Source organism: Leuciscus leuciscus, assembly GCF_965113295.1.
Source record: "Leuciscus leuciscus genome assembly, chromosome: 7".
NCBI classification, from domain to species: domain Eukaryota; kingdom Metazoa; phylum Chordata; class Actinopteri; order Cypriniformes; family Leuciscidae; genus Leuciscus; species Leuciscus leuciscus.
In genome coordinates, this window is record NC_138731.1 from 15,499,776 (window position 1) to 15,516,826 (window position 17,051).

The following is a 17,051-nucleotide window of genomic DNA, read 5'->3' on the forward strand; positions in this document are numbered from 1 at the left end:
ACATGAAAATGTCTGTGACTGTATGAGGCTCTTTTATTTTTCAGATTATTTTCTTCAGGTTTTGAGAGGTTTATACTGTTCAAAAATGTGGGGTCAGTAGTTTGTTCTTTCCTTTTGTTTTTGTTTTAAAGAAATTAATACTTTTATTCAACAATGATACATTAAAATGGATCAAACGTGACAAAGTCTTGATCAAAGACTTTTGTTTTAATGTTTGTAAAGACTTTGTTTTGTTCAAAATATGTTTATTATATATAAAAACTGTTCTTTTGAACTTTCTATTCATAAATTATCACATTTTTAACAAAAATATTAAGCAGCACAACCGTTTTCAACATTGATAATAATAAAAAGAAATGTTGATAACACTTTACAATAAGGTTCATTAGCTAACATTAGTTAATGTATTATCTAACATTATCTAACCAGTAACCATTTGTTACTGTATTTATTAATATTTCTTTGTTAATGTTAGTTAATAAAAAATAAAGCTGTTCATTGTTTGTTCATGTACGTTCACAGTGCATTAACTAATGTTAACAAGATTTCAATAAAGTGTTAGTAAATGTTGAAATTAAAAATAAAATAATAAATGGTATAAGAGTGCAGTTCATTATTAGTTCATGCTAACTAATGTTGTTAACTAATGTTAACTAGGAACCTTATTGTAAAGTGTTGCTGAAATGTTTATTGAGCATGTTAGATGCCAGAAATATTGTATCCAGTCTCTTTACCAGATCTGAGGGTCTGAGACCCAAAACCAGCTAACAGCAAGTCTTGTCTCGGACCCAACAATTTATTAACAATTTATTAGTCTTCTATCAGCCAAAGAGGTAAAATACGATAAAACTAATGTTGTTATACAAAACTGCTTCACAAAACACCATAAAACCATTAATGAAAATTGTTAATTATTTGAACAATAATGTATGAAATGTTGCTTTACCCGGGGTTTAAATTTTAAAAAGACACTGTTAAGTGGAATTAAAGCCCATTTGTTTCCAGGTGGATTGGTATACTGAGACTACTGAAAGTTGAGTAAACCAGCCAATCTGATTGGAACTGCCAATTTTCAGATTGGCAGTGTGCATCAGCCAGCCAGTGATTGAACTGTGTGCTAAATGACTATGCACAATGCACAACGCAATGCCAATGCACAACTATCATCACTGGTTATAGGCAATAGTTCATTACACATGCAATAAAATATTATCCGGCTTGTTTTATCACAAAAAGAGACGATAAAACTAACAATCGATCGTCACTGTCTCCGACTAAATGTAGCTTTGCATTCAATCACTTGGTTTAGGTGATGTGTTTGGTTTACGTTCATAAATGCACTCAGAATGAGCAACACTACACACAACTAAACACGCTTGAAATGTAAATACATATGTTGTATTGTTTGACATATTCCATATGTATATGAGAAACACGTTGTATTGAGCTGCCAATTTTGAATAATGCCAAGGGTCTGTGTTTGTTCTACGATAAACCCTGACCGTACCTTTCTATGGCTCTTTTCATGCGGCAGGAGTCACTCAGGCTGCCGATTGTAAGTGAACCAAAACGAACTGAAGGGATAGTGATAAACTATGACCTTGGGTTCTGTAGAGGAATCTGGGTTTTGATTTGGTGATTTCCTGTTCATCTTCAGCTGTGTGAGAGGTGTGGAGTGTCTGGCTTTGGCACAGGCCGGGTGTGCTTCTCATTAGTGGTGTTGAAGAGCGGTGGATGAGTGCCATCATAGACAGACGCTAATGGAAAGAGCATGCGTGTCATCAGGCTTAGCAATATTCTCTCGGCAGCATGTATAAATAGAAACGGGCAGATATGATTTGTTTACTTTGTACACTAATGTTTTTCTTTTTCTAGGGACGTTTTAAACATACATTGCTGTGCGGCATTATAGACAATTGCTTACGTTGTGTTACATGGAGAAAGTGCACTTTCAAATACTTTGTTTGTTTATTTGGCCCAGTTAAGTAATTAAATTTTTTTAAGTAAATTCATAATTTATTGTCTTTGAAATATAGATCAAGTGTGCTGCTGGTACTAATAATTATATACTGTACTGACAAGAACTGTACTTATATTCTTTTTTTCTTTTTTTCTTGTCAGTACAGTATATAATTCTTGTCAATACAAATGACTATATATATATATATATATATATATATATACAATTTTCACTTGTATTTGTAATGATGAAGCTGCAATGTAGTTCATTTAAAACTGATTAACTTAATTCAATTAATGAGAAACTTAATAAAAAAAAACTTGATATTAATGTAAATGTAATATCAAATAACACCCTTCAGTTAAAATTAAAATCAAGTACTTTTCATGTGCTTTAGCATATTTGTCAGAACGTAAAAATAAGTGTATTTCTGTAATGCATGACAAAATAATATTAAAACATATGTTGTTGTTGTTGCTTTTAAAAAAAAAAAGACATACTAAAAAGTGTACTTAAGAAACTCTTAAGTGGCCTTATAAGAGGTCTTTGTACCCTTAAAACACTCTAGAAATGTCATAGCTTAAAATGTCCTCCTCATTATAAACAACGCTTTTATTTAATCAAGCTCCAAAAATGGCTTGTTTTGATATTCTGTGATCTGTGATGTCACATGAGTAAATGCAATTACATATGCATTAATTGGCTTAACGGCTGACATTTCCCTATACACTGGATGTGAGTCGTGTCAAAAGCTAAGAGAACCCATTATAACCACAGATGCTGTCTACACTGGATACAGTATATACTGATACGCAATCAGTTTCTGACATAATTGGCACACAGAACTTTCGGTTTATTTTACTGGCGGCCTGGATCGCATATATATTATTATTAGCATTATTTAAATGTTTCTTGAGGTTCACTTGTAATGTTAATATGTTTTTTGTTTTTTTGCAACAAAAAAAAGTGTATATACTGTAGACATTTAACCGGGACTGGGAACACTTCACATAAATCCTGATGTACTCGCTACATCATAAGTAGAATGGCATCTTTTAGTGTTTTTGTTTATCCCGAGGTTTTCCTGCAGTCTGCTGGATCCAGGCTGTATCCAGATCTGATGAAGGACCTGCGCCTGGACCCGATGTCATAGTGGGGTGCTAAAGTGCCAACTAGTTTCTCCTTATGGAGGATCCCTTTACAACTACAGATAAAGCGTTGTCGGGAAAATTCGGTTCGCGTATCTACCCCGAAGTGATACAATTCTGTATCAAAATGTTAAGGCCAGACAAGTAGTTTTTTAAGGCTTGGTTTGTAAGGAATTACAAACCTGCGCACATATATTCAAACGCGCAGACTGAACTCGTAATGCGCATGTGCACGCCATCTAGCCTGGAAATCCAGACCTAAATCTAAAAGATTAATGATCTGGCGTCAACTAATGAAAATCGACCAGCTTGAGGGGCGGCACCAAGCATGCATTTGAAAATCTCACTGCACGCAATTGGATGACACTATGACCAATCACAACAATAAACCCCATACGCTTAGCTACCAGCCGAGCTAACTGGTAGATTATACTCTTACTGTATCCGGTCGGCAAAACAGCAAAAACGTCCTTCTTGCAAAGGAACGATTTGAGCGGCGTCTTCTGTTCCTGTTTTAGATAAAAAGCCAAGTCTAACTCATTCATTGTAGCGGCCAAAGTCGTTTCAAACAACGGATATTCATCCATAGCCATCTTGCAATGTTTACTAATGACTTTGACGTCACAGCGCTGTCATCATCTATTTAGCTCGCCTCTGGCCCGCCTATACCAGATAACCCGATGTGATTGGTGCAGCTCAGATCGAGGGGCATATTTAATGAGCATCATTACTCGACACCAGAGTAACTCACTGAGCAAATTCAACTTGTGCTCTCGCGAGAACTCTGGATTACCAGGGTACACGCCATCAGCGTTCTCACAGGTTTCGCGTTTAAAGTCTGTGTAGAGTTTCCTGTTAAAACGGTGTCGTGTTAGCTAAGTTAATAACTAATGATTGTTGCGACCGAAGTGAATCAATCAAATTAACTTTATCTGGAAAATAACTTTATTCAAGAACTGCTATAAAGCCAAAACAATCTGTTAATTTAAACTATCCTTGTATCTCTGTAAAGCCGCTTTGGAACAATCTACATTGTTAAAAGCGCTATATAAATGAAGATGAAAAAAACAATGAAAAAAAGAAAGAAATAAGTGAACCTCAAGAAACATTAAATTAATGCTAATAAAAAAAATCATGTCATAACCCCTTGCTGATTATAGCTTTATTTGGCATTATATTCTTGCCGGTCACTGTGATTTTGCAAAGTAAGACATTTCTGGATCAACATATTCTGTTGATCTTGGAACAACATTCCTGTCCAAAAATGTCCTAAACCTATTCCTACCCCTAGGCCCTAAACCTAAAACATTCCCATAACTTATCCCTAAAATCAGAGAGAAATGATTGGTGAATAACAAAGCACCCTTGTTTTAAGCCTAACCTTGACATAAAATGTAAACTTGTCCTTCAAATCTGTTTGGTTGATTGGAATGTTGTTCCTTGATCAACAAAGATGGTGATCCAGGAACATGCTTGGTGAAATCACGTTCACCTAATATTGTCATGGGTTGCTGTGTAGTATATCCAATGAAGAGATATGTGACAGAATTTATAAAGAAATACAAATGTTTAATGAACACAAAGAGCAAGACATTGTACTGAGGAAAACTGAGGGCTTAAATACAAAAGGAATGATAATCAACAGAACAGGGAACAACAAATGAATGAATGAGAACACAGGCAAGCTTTGCAGTTATCAGCCAGAATCAGCAGTAATTTAAAAGTGATAAAATAATTTTCATAACATTTGTTGTTGTTTGTTTCACTCCACTCATCAAAATATATAAATTTGATCATATTCCAATATTATAATACAGGCTAATACATGTAATAAAGAATATACTAAAGAGTATTTCTGAAATATTAAAGTATATTTCTGGGTTCTAAGTTCTTTCATACTGTTTAAATTTAAAGTCACTCAAAACGTTTACATTATCAGTGAAATGGCGTTCACGAAACCATTTTGGACCTTGAATTCACCAGAGAGCTACGTGCATGATTTACACTGTAATTTCATTTCCGAACTCTCTTGGCGACTGTTGCCGCCAGACTTGTCACTGGCATCTGAGGTGTCCTGAAATAGACTAAGGAAAAATAGTGTGAGGGCTGAAACGGGACATGATGGCTGGTGTCGCTTTGAACTTGGTGAGGTATATTCTCTAATATAAACTGGATTCTTGCGTGAGCTGTATGGCAGATTCTGGGCAAAGTGGTTTGGCAGGACGAGAGCTTCTGCCATTGGCGGCACACCCAGGTTCTCACTTCATCCATTCTGACTAGCCAGCTAGCATTATGCACGCATCATTTGCCCCCAGCGCATCCCATACGGCCCCAGGACAAGAGAATAGAAAGACAAGAGAACAAATCCTGCTGCAAGGTCTCCTGCACCGTGGCGACTTTTAATTATGTGTCATTGGCAAGCACTCTGTGTAGGGCTTTATTTGGTGGTGAAATGTCTTGATGGAGGTAGGGAGCATGAGGAAAACAGTGCAATAGTTTGACAGTGCCTGAGGTGCGTGCTTGAGAGCTTGCGTGCAATTGCTCAAGTCTTTTCTGAATGCGTGCAGTCTGAATGAAAGAGCTGAGTTGGATCATTAAACCGTCCCATTTCAAACCATCATATTTACTAAGCCAGGATAAGAGTCCTATTTCAGCTCAGTCAGACACACCTTGAAATAACACACCCTGACATGTAGCCTCAGGTCAGGGAAAACAAACTTGGAAACAGGGTTTGAGATATTATTTGTTTATTTCCCCCTTCATTTAGCACCATTTAGTATTTTCTCCATTGACAGGCAGTCAAAATTATTATATTATATTATATTATATTATATTATATTATATTATATTATATTATATTATATTATATTATATTATATTATATTATATTATATTATATATTAATTATATTATATTGTATTATATTATATTATATTATATAGCTCAGGTGATTGGCTCTAAAATGTTTTCATTTTGCACATTTTTATTATGATTATGTTTGTGTCTTCATATTATTAGTTTTACATCATAGTTTAAATGGCATTTATGAGACTTCCTAAAATGATTCATGTTACAGTATGTAAATAAGACTCCAGACTCCATGGCATATTTTTTTAAATAAATTTGTCACACCCTAGGACTATTTAAAATGAACCAGTGAAGACAAAAAAGGTGATATTAAATTGTGAAAACCATGAACAAAATGGTGAACAGTTACCAAACTACTTATAAATGATATACACTTATGCATTCATATTAATGCATTCAAATTCGTATTACACAAAACATTTTTATATGAATAGTCAGGTCTTGTCTCTTATTTAAAATATCAAATGCTTGTGTATTTATGACAATCATTTATGACAAACTTTCTAGCAGGAAACCATCCTAGCAGGTCTTGAAAAACGAATTAGTTCTAAGTCTTGTTGCTGACCTTTAGTCATGTCAATACTTTGCCGATCCAAGAGAGGAAATGTCAAGGTGAAGCCCTAGGACTTCAGAACTTCCTGGTTCTCTGTTGTGTTGTATTTGCAGGCCATGCGGGCAATTACTTCAGCCTCCCACGAGCGGAGGCGAGGGGCAGTATTCTAATGTGCTAGTGAAGATAAATACTAGTAATCTCCTCCCTGTCGAAATGCATTGCTGTTGACTGGCCAGGGTGCTTTAATGTTTGCTCAACAGCCTTCTGCAGGGAAGCAAATCCACAATGCCTGGAGACCCTGATATACCACACATATACAAACACGAAATGATGTCTGGTTATTAGCAGAATTGCTCAGCATATCAGCTGCGGTTCTCAAACTCATGAAGATATAGGAACTGTTTAGCACAAAATTATACTTGGTCTACATATAAAACCCTTTTTCCAGTTTTCTTCAGTGTGGGATTGTCACGTCTGTACAAGGTTTGTGTTCTCAGTTGTCATGTCTTTTATTTTGTATATTGTCAAAATCATGGTTCCTGTCTAGTGTCATGTGACTCCCTCTTTCCCTCATGTCCTTTATAAACACAAAGTTAAAACTTATGTTAAGAAGTTAAAAAGTTAAGGGATAAGAGCCCAACTAAAGCAAACTGATCACCATAATGGTGATTTTCAAACGAAACATTCAATAAAACATCAATACCTAAACCTCAGTAATTCTCAATAAGAACTTTTTTAGATACTGTATATGACAGAAGTCAATTCAAACTGGTTAATAATAAGTGTTATAGGGCCCTATCTTGCACCCAGCGCAATTGACTTTGTACACCGATGCATGTATCATTTCTATTTTGCACCCGCACACAGCGGACTTTTCCCTCCACAGACGCACGTCGGTAAACTAGGAAATACACTTGCGCTCCCCGGGGCGGTTCAGCGCAAAGAGGAGGCGTGTTCCGGCGCAAACATTCCCTGATGCTATTTTGCAGGTTTAGACAACAATTCCGCCACTGACCAGGGGCGCGTTGCGCATGTTATTCATGCTATTTTAAGGGCGCATGCTTGGCCATAATCAATGTAGCGTGTGCACAACGCGCATACACTTTGATTCTCTCATCTACACAGAAGCAGCAGTTTTCATTTTTGCAAATCATACATTATTACAAAAGATAGATAGATAGATAGATAGATAGATAGATAGATAGATAGATAGATAGATAGATAGATAGATAGATAGATAGAAAATTTATTATAAAAGCATACATCTAGCTTACACATTTACCCAAGTTATCATACACCTGTTTAACCGAAGTTCATTTGGGTGGGTTTCTCCATCCCCAATGTAACTTCTCTCTCTTTTACGGCCGTGACGAGAGCATTGCTCTCCTCGGCTGTGAACCGCTCCTGGTGCGCGCCTGGCAAATCCGCCGTTACAATAGCAATCCGCCATGGAAAAAGCGCGTCTGCTCTTAAAGGGAATGTGAGATGATGCTCTGATTGGTTTATTTCACGTTACGCCCAAACCGCACCTATGAATAATGAAGCTACTTCAGACCAACCCATTTTAGATTTGCGTCGGCCGCAAGAGTCATTTATCCCGCCGGTATAATAGCAACAACGCCCAAGACCCGCCCACAAAGTTACTTGCGTTTCGCGCTTGATACTTGCGTTTCAGATCGTTAAAATAGGGCCCCATAGTGTGTAATGGCTGGAAGTCAGTTTTAGTTTCTGGCTGTGTCCCAATTCAAAGGCCACACCTTTTAAGGCCGCAAAGTTCCGATTGAGCGTTGTTAAATGGGACGGTCTAGCCTACCGAGGAATGTTCTTGACACCTAGCAAAATGTGACAGTTGCCGTTGATGAGTGACTGTAATGTTTGTACATTTTGCCGTCACAGGTGCACAGTGAATTCTGGGGTAGACAAGGCTGCGAAGGATCCATCTGTTGTATCCTTCATTTCACAGGAAATGAAGGACGCGTTTGAAGGAGCCTTCGAATTGGGACAGCCTTCGTCAGGCAGCGGTGACTCAATCGTCCTTCGAATGCGGTCTTAGAAGGATGCATCCTTTGAATTAGGATGCAGCAGTTGTGTTTCAGTTGGTCTCTTCTCTTTTTTCTGTTCTTGTTATTTTCCTTTTCCTCAGTGATTCTGCTTGCAGCAGGTGTTGATCACTACTGCTCAATCATCACTCGATGAATCATTTACTTATCTAATTAACTTTAACACTGCTTCAGTGTTATTTTAACATTCTGTAGTGTGGACACATATGAACACTGAGCAGTGTTAATTTAACACTGGGGATTTTGTTGTGCAGGTTCAAATCAAGTCATTATTTGATTATGTTTGCTTTTCATCATTGTTAGTTAAATAATACTGCACTTGGGTTCTTATCTCAAATTGCCTTCAGTGGATTATATGTTACAGATTGTGTACGGATATTTTCAGTATTGGCTCATTAGAAAAACGTACCCGTGGCATTTAAATTTTTTTGAAAAACGCAAAATATGTTGCGTTGTGCACGTTTCGCGACAGTTTCAATGTGAAATGTCTAGTGAGTGGCGCTAAAAGTGTGTTTAGTTTTTTCCTGGAACAGATGAACGTGAATATTAAATTGAAACGTTTTATTAAGTTAAATCTCCGGTGAGTGGTGCTAAAAGCTCAATGCTACATTTTAAAATAACGTACACCTACACTAAAACCTAAACCTACCCGATAGTGTTAACAAAAGCAAATGCGACATAAAAACACAATCGTAACCATGCCATTTTAGCTTGTTTTTGAGCTCTTTTATTGTGACTCGTCTTTCATAGGATTTGAACCCAAGCTCTCCGCATCTCAAGTACAATTCTGTACCAGCTGAGCTACCCAACAATCTTAGTATATCAGTAAAACTGAACATATGGAGCTGGTTAAGTGATGAAAAATCCAAAATATATTCATTTACAAATCATGCTCTATGGTAAAAATAGTTTTGAGGTCATAACATGCAAGGAGCCACGTGACAACAAGTCTTTATTAATTCATAATTTGCCCCTGTAATCATAATTGTGTGTGAAAACGATTAAAAGTGCTGGCTGTTTTACTCCTCCTAGTGTTCATTTCTGTTGGAAACTGCAGTGATATGTACATATTGGTACGTATTTTGCGTTTTGCAAAAATGTTGCCACATGTTCGTTTTTCCAACAATTTTCCACTTGCAGTGGTACCCTCAAAGGTCCTGTCAATTTCAGTTCCAAGTTTCATTATTTGTAAATATGTGAATGTCTGTAAAATTGTACATACTACATGCAAAGCATTTGTTTTATATGTTGTCAGTAAGTTGAAATTGTTCGTTTCCTTGTCTATCTATAGCCTAGACTTTAAAAAACAATCACAAATGAGATGACCTTGAATATTACTGCTAAACATTTTTGTGGCCTGTGAAATGCCACATATTTTATGCATGCTTGTTTTCCAGCATAAAAAAGAGCCCGATGGAATGCTTGGGTCTATGGGATGTTCCTTCTGTTAGCGGGTGATGTCTTTAGTGGCTTTCTCAGACAGGAACCCCACATTTGGCATGGCTGGCCTCATTAAAGTGCTCTGTCACTGGTGTTGGGGTTTGGAGAAGGGGCTGCCACTGTAAGACACCCCCCATGCAGTCAAGCCCAGCCAAAAGAGCAGTGCAAGACAGCTGTAATTACGCTGTATTCAGTTAATTACCCCCTGAAACCCACATCTTTAGCAGAGGTCTCCTTGAATATGCAGATGCCGCTCTGTTGTAATTAACTCTGCTTTGTAGGCTTTCAAGGGCTTCTCTTTCCTTGGCCTTTGATCGAGCGGAGTATATCCTGCTATATTTAGAGAGAACTCGAAGTCTTCTCGCTGAAAATAAATAAATAAATAAATCGCTGAGCTTTGCTGTCATCAGCGCAAGTTTAAGGTGTTTCGTGAATCTGTGTTGTTTCAGTGGCGCACTCACCCACTCGTCTAGTTTGATAAATGCAAATGGCTTTAAATGGGCAACCTATAATCATGCACCTGACAGCCACTCATTATTGGTTGATACGATTACTTTCAAATGAGCACAAATGATCATTTGCTTGGAAAAATGGTTTGGTGTGAGTGGGAGAAAAATCATTTTTTTGTGTGTGTGTAAAAATGCAGGTATATTTAGTTCAAATGTTTTCATAATGTACCATTTTTATTTATTTTTTTTCAGTGAGAGAGATTTATTTAGATTATAGTCATCCTAAAAAGTACTTAGACCCTGACACTTGAGTCACTCTGATCTGAATGTAATTCCATTCAATTTAAAATAAAATAAAATCAGATATAAAAATCTAAAATTATAAATAGATATGAGTAAAAAATAAATAACAAAATAAGTACATATATAAGAACATACATGATATGTGCTTAATATGTAAAATAAATAACATAATACTGCATTTAATGATAAAATGAAATGATAAAACTATAGAAATGAAAAATAACTAATGTTCTACATTTGACAACCACAAAGTGTCAAAATACTTTAAACACATTTATTGTTGTTAAATTCTTTACTTGTAAAGTGTGTTTGTGTATCTATACATTTTGAGAAACTTGTGTTGATATTATTTTGTAATGACAAAATTAGTGTTGCTTAAAGGGTTAGTTCACCCAAAAATGTTAATTCTGTCAGTAATTACTCACCCTTATGTTGTTCCAACCCCATAAGACTTTCGGAACACAAATAAAGATAACAAATTTCTTAATTTTCACAAATTAAGAAAATTAAGAAAATTTTACTCAAATTTTCATTTTTTTATGAAATCTGAGAGCGGTCTCACTCTAGACTGCTAGGCAATTTCATTCTGCCAGCCCAGAAAAGTTAGTAAAGACATCGTTAAAATAGTCCAAGTGACTACAGTGGCTCAACCTTAAGTTTATCAAGCGACGAGAATACTTTTTGTGCGCAAAAAAACCCCACAAAAAATAACGACTTTATTCAACTATTCATTTTCTTCTGCGAGTGAGTTCACGAGAGCGCCACGACGCATGCGCGAGAACTGAGAAGATGACGCAGATGATGACGCAGATCAGTTTTTCTCGATGTAGTGTTTAAAGAAGATGACGCAGAAGATGACGCAGATCAGTTTTTCTCGATGTAGTGTTTAAAATGGTTCTAAAGTGTGCATTTCCTGGATGTCCGAATCGTGAGAAACCAACGAGAAAACATAAAAATGCCTTATCAATGCAAAATATCTTAATTTGTGTTCCGAAGATGAAGGAAAGTCTTACAGGGTTGGAACAACATGAGGGTGAGTAATTACTGACAGAATTTTTATTTTTGGGTGAACTAACCCTTTAAGTGTTGTCCGTAATTATATTTTGTTATTTTTAATATTTTATATGCATTATTGTAAACAAATTATATGTATAAAAAAAAAAAAAAATGTTTTAGGCCATATAAGTTCACTTTTGATTTATATTTGTGTGCGTGCATTATTACTAATCCATCCATTATCTAAAGCAATAGCCGTATGTTGCATGCCTGTGCTTGTTTGTCTTGTTTTGCTCTTTCTTTACAGCATTAAATGCAGATCCCTGCCATTTGGGTTGTGAAAGTCTTGTAACCTCCAGTCAGAATCATGCCAGATTAGAATTTGTGTCAGGGCCGTAAGCCTAATTAAGGGAGCAATTACACTTAGCTCTAAATGTGAAGTATTGACACAACTAATTGCTTCCGAGAGGTCTCTGTTTTCCTAATAATGTACCTCCAAAGTGGTCTGGCATTAGCCTATTTTATTTGCAATGAAAATACATATTACAGAGTCAATGAGTACTGACTTTTCTTTTGAATTGGCACCAGCGCCAATTTTGCTCTGCAGACTCTGCGGGTTTGGATTGTTGCTAATAACGCAATTGTCAGAAGAGTAATCACTGTAATGCTATAGAGTATAACTGAAACCTGTCATCTGCAAAGACTGCCTTGTATCAGTTTTTCCCATCTCTTTTTTTATGCCATTGCAGCTGCATGGCTGCGATTCATTCAGCTGCAATTAAAGGCCATGAGTAATGAACTCACAAGAGCAAATTCTCTGACTTTGAGCAGAGGCAGATTGTGTGTGTGGCGTGTGTGATGCATGCTTGTCTTGATCCAGTACCGTAACACTAGGTCTGTGGTAGGGCCCCCCTGTTTTACAGTCTAGACTACACAAATGTGTTCACTGAACAGAGCCCTAATAAGCCAGAGACCAATAACGTGCTATTAGACAAAGTGCTCATATACATCTTTTGCACACATGAGGCCTGTGCTATATCATATACCCCACTGTGATTAATCTAGAGCGTGTTTTATTTTAGGCCATTTTTCAAACACAATACAGCATTATAATTCCCAATGTTGTACTTGCATTAGTCCTCGATGGGTAATTTGTCAGTTCCTAAGATGTATGGCATGCGTATATCCAGGCTTTTAAAAGTTAATGAACTGTGAAAAAATAATACTACATTATTATTGGTCATTTACTGTGGCATTATAAAGTTTTATGGAACATAAAAGAAGATATTTTGAGAAATGTCTTTTTTCTTTCTCCTGTGAGTGAGTGAGTGAGTGAGTGAATGAGTCAATGAATAAATACATAAGTGAATCAATAAATATAATTTTGGAGGTTTTCTTTCAACTTGTCTGAAACAACACATCATGAAAAGCCAAATAGCCCAAAATGAATGTATGAAAAACAACAACAATGGTTTTGCACTTAGCGTCTTGCTTTAAACTCAAGTGTCCTATTATAAAACTGAAGAAACTTCATAAGTGATGACCCATTTCATGTGTACTTTTTGAACTATTTGTGCATTCATCTGAAGCAATGCAATGACCCAAATCCCTGCAGTTCAATGTTGATGAATAATGTGTACTCAGCTATTTGCAGGCTGTAGCAATAGCTCGCTGCGACTTGCCAATAGCATTTGTGGAAAGAATGCTAAACAAAGCATTACTACTCTGGGTATCATAATGCATGAATGATAAATCAATTTCAACACAAATTGTATAAATAATCCTCATTCGCATGTATATAAAGCTATCATAAACACATATGTGGTGGTAATATATACTGGCCGCACATTTGCATTTTAGATTCATTATCCTACTCATTAAATTCAGTGGTGTATCTAACAAGTGTGCAGCACAGATGATTCATGATATGCAATAGCAAACTGACCAAATAGGAAACTCATCCTCTGTGAAATGAGAGATAGGTGTGGCCTGAGGGAAAATCTACAGCCGACCAATTGCAATGCAACTGTTATGTTGGCTGGCGAGACAGAGGTGCCATTCCAAACTCTGATTGGCATGATCCAGGAGCAGATGGTGGAGGGATGGCATCCAAAACTGGCAGCCAGAACACAACATGGCTCTTCGACAAAAACAGCAAAGTTGTTAAAGTGCAAGACAAAAGAGAGGCTTTACGGAGATCTGGAAAACTCTACAACTCAGACTCATGCTGGGCTGCTTTATTGTTACACATTGGCAGAATTGCAATTGATTACGGAATGTTTTTAATATTATACAAAAATATAATGTTACATTAAAAACAATCATATGAAATTAACTGTGTGTTTTGACATATGTGTGTGAATTAATTTGATGAGAAAATTAGAGGCAGTATTATCTTATGAAGTGGTGTTGGGTTTTCCTGTTTAAGTTTTTTTTTTACTGTGCTGAGATCAGCAAAAAATATTGTGTTTAACTTTCACACGCTATAATAAGGGCCACACATCGAGGCAGCGCATGCCTCAGACAAAACCTCAATGGTACTGGGGAAACCAAATGTTGTTTCCCTGTTTTTAATCGCTACTTCAGTTGATTTGTCTCTTTGTTTTGCCATTCTCTTCACTAAATCATGCTCCAGATGTATTTACTTGTTAAACATACTGTTAAATCTGGGATTTGCTTCATCATGTTTGCACTTTTGGAGTGGGAATGGGATTGAATTGACAAATGCTTCAGCTGTAGAAACATATCCATTTAGACTGCCTGGGCTTTAACTCAGGTTTGATGTTGAGCTGAAACTTCGTACTCAAGACAGAGAGTCAGTGAGACAATGGCTTTAAATAATGTGTTTTTATCCTGCCAAATTATTTGACTGAATAGAGCCCAACGCTGTGAGAGACAGGAAAGGGCTTCCCGGACTGCCATTAAACATGATTGTATGTATTTGTATTTTGCAAAGTTTTTCTCTGTAGCTGCAGGGATATATATATATATTTTACCATCTGCTTTTTCTGTTTTTGTAAAAGTGAAGAATGCTGTTCTTCCTCTCAACGTATTTAAGTCGCATTGGAACGTTAAATCAATACTCAGACTTGATTGCGGTGACAGGGAGTTTTCCAAAAAAGATCCAAAAGTGCAGCTAAGGAACCAAAAAAATGCCTGTACTATAAAAGCGTTTACATAAGTCTGACAGCTTATATCATATCCAGTGTGGAAAAGGGACCAGTGGGAAAAAAAATTAATGAAATACAAGTTAACAGCAGGAGAAAGTAATATAATTGTCAGCTATTGAAATCACAGTTCTTGTATATATATATATATATATATATTCCATTTTCTAATCTGATTTTATTCATTTTAAAGTATTAAATTTCTCTGAAAAATAAATGTAATAAAATCATTTTTCACCACAAGTACGAGCAGGCAAGTATTAAATATTTCTGAGCCTGAATGGAAGAGCTATGGAAAAACAGATTTAATATAATAGGGCCTTCTTTTTTTTTTTTTTTTCTTGTAAAAACGTTCAGACATTAAGCATCCATTGATCATGATGTTAAATTGGATTGAACTTTTAGACCCAGTTTGTCAATGAAGACATTGAATTGTTACAAACAAAAGCAATATGTGCTGAAATCTATTACATTGCCATTAAGAGTCTTTAAGAGTTATTATTTCCCTACATATTCATGTTTTACAGTGCATTCTTAATAATGTAGTGGAATGTAAGGCTTTGTATTTAAAGCTGACTATTACTATTTTAAAAACAGCGAGACTAAGCAACTGTAGAGCTGTTCTGCAAACTTTTACCTTTACATAATCATTTATTAGATTTTAATTTTGTTGTTTTTAAAATGAAAGCTATTTTATTATTTAATTATATTCCTATTATTTTACTGAAGAACAGTAAAATTAAAAGTTTACTAAAATTAAATTATTAGTATTAAAATACAACTTTCATTAATAAATAAATTCATAATATTCATTTGTAATAAAATATTATACCTAATTGCAAAAATGTTGGTTTTAAATGAATTTAACATCCAAAATCAAGAAACATATTGCAACAATTATGTCCCCATATTACAATTGAAAAATCTCCCTAGTCCACTAGTCACCTCCTCCGAGCAGTTTTATTGAAATTCAAGTGATGTTTACTTCCTTTCTAAGTGTCTCTTGAAAGTTGTTCCAGTCGGTTTTATGTATGATGCCTGTCCCAGGCTCGATCAGCCTCTACAGGCCGGCTCTCCACCCAACAGCTGCTTACACTGGTTTTAAAGGCCTGATTTAACAACACGCAGCATACATAGAGTTTCTGTAGAGAGAGAGAGGGAGAAAAAAAATGAATACAGACCGTTAATGTTTGAGAGATTTTTGCTCTTTCTGATGACAGTGCAGTTTTGTAAAAAAATAAATACAATAATAATCAGTGAATTCAACAAGTAACACACTGTAAATGCCAAGAATATACAGGATTAAGGAGTATTATTTTACAATAAATTACCGTGGTCAGAACTTTACTGTGAAATAAATGCATGCTGGGTCATTTTCTTACAAATTACTGTGAATCAAAAGCATGCTGACATCACAGTAATTTACTGTGATTTCACATTATAATGTTGTCTTTGCATGCCACTGTAATAAATGCATTCTTTACCACTGTAATTGTTAATTGTTTTTAATCAGTGTTCCATTAGCTTGGACCTTCTGCATTCATACTCAAATTTCTGATCTAGCCAAGTCAGAAATGTGACAAATACATGTTAAAATGATAAGCTAGAATATGAAATAATTTAGTTGCATGAAAATGAAAATTTTGTTTTAGTATTACTTAAGCATGAAGATTTACTAATAATTTATTTGAATCTGAAAGATCTGAACTGCTGAGATGCATCTTTGACATACACTCACCTAAAGGATTATTAGGAACACCATACTAATATTGTGTTTGACCCACTTTCGCCTTCTGAACTGCCTTAATTCTACGTGGCATTGATTCAACAAGGTGCTGAAAGCATTCTTTAGAAATGTTGGCCCATATTGATAGGATAGCATCTTGCAGTTGATGGAGATTTGTGGGATGCACATCCAGGGCACGAAGCTCCCTTTCCACCACATCCCAAAGATGCTCTATTGGGTTGAGATCTGGTGACTGTGGGGGGCCATTTTAGTACAGTGAACTCATTGTCATGTTCAAGAAACCAATTTGAAATGATTCGAGCTTTGTGACATGGTGCATTATCCTGCTGGAAGTAGCCATCAGAGGATGGGTACATGGTG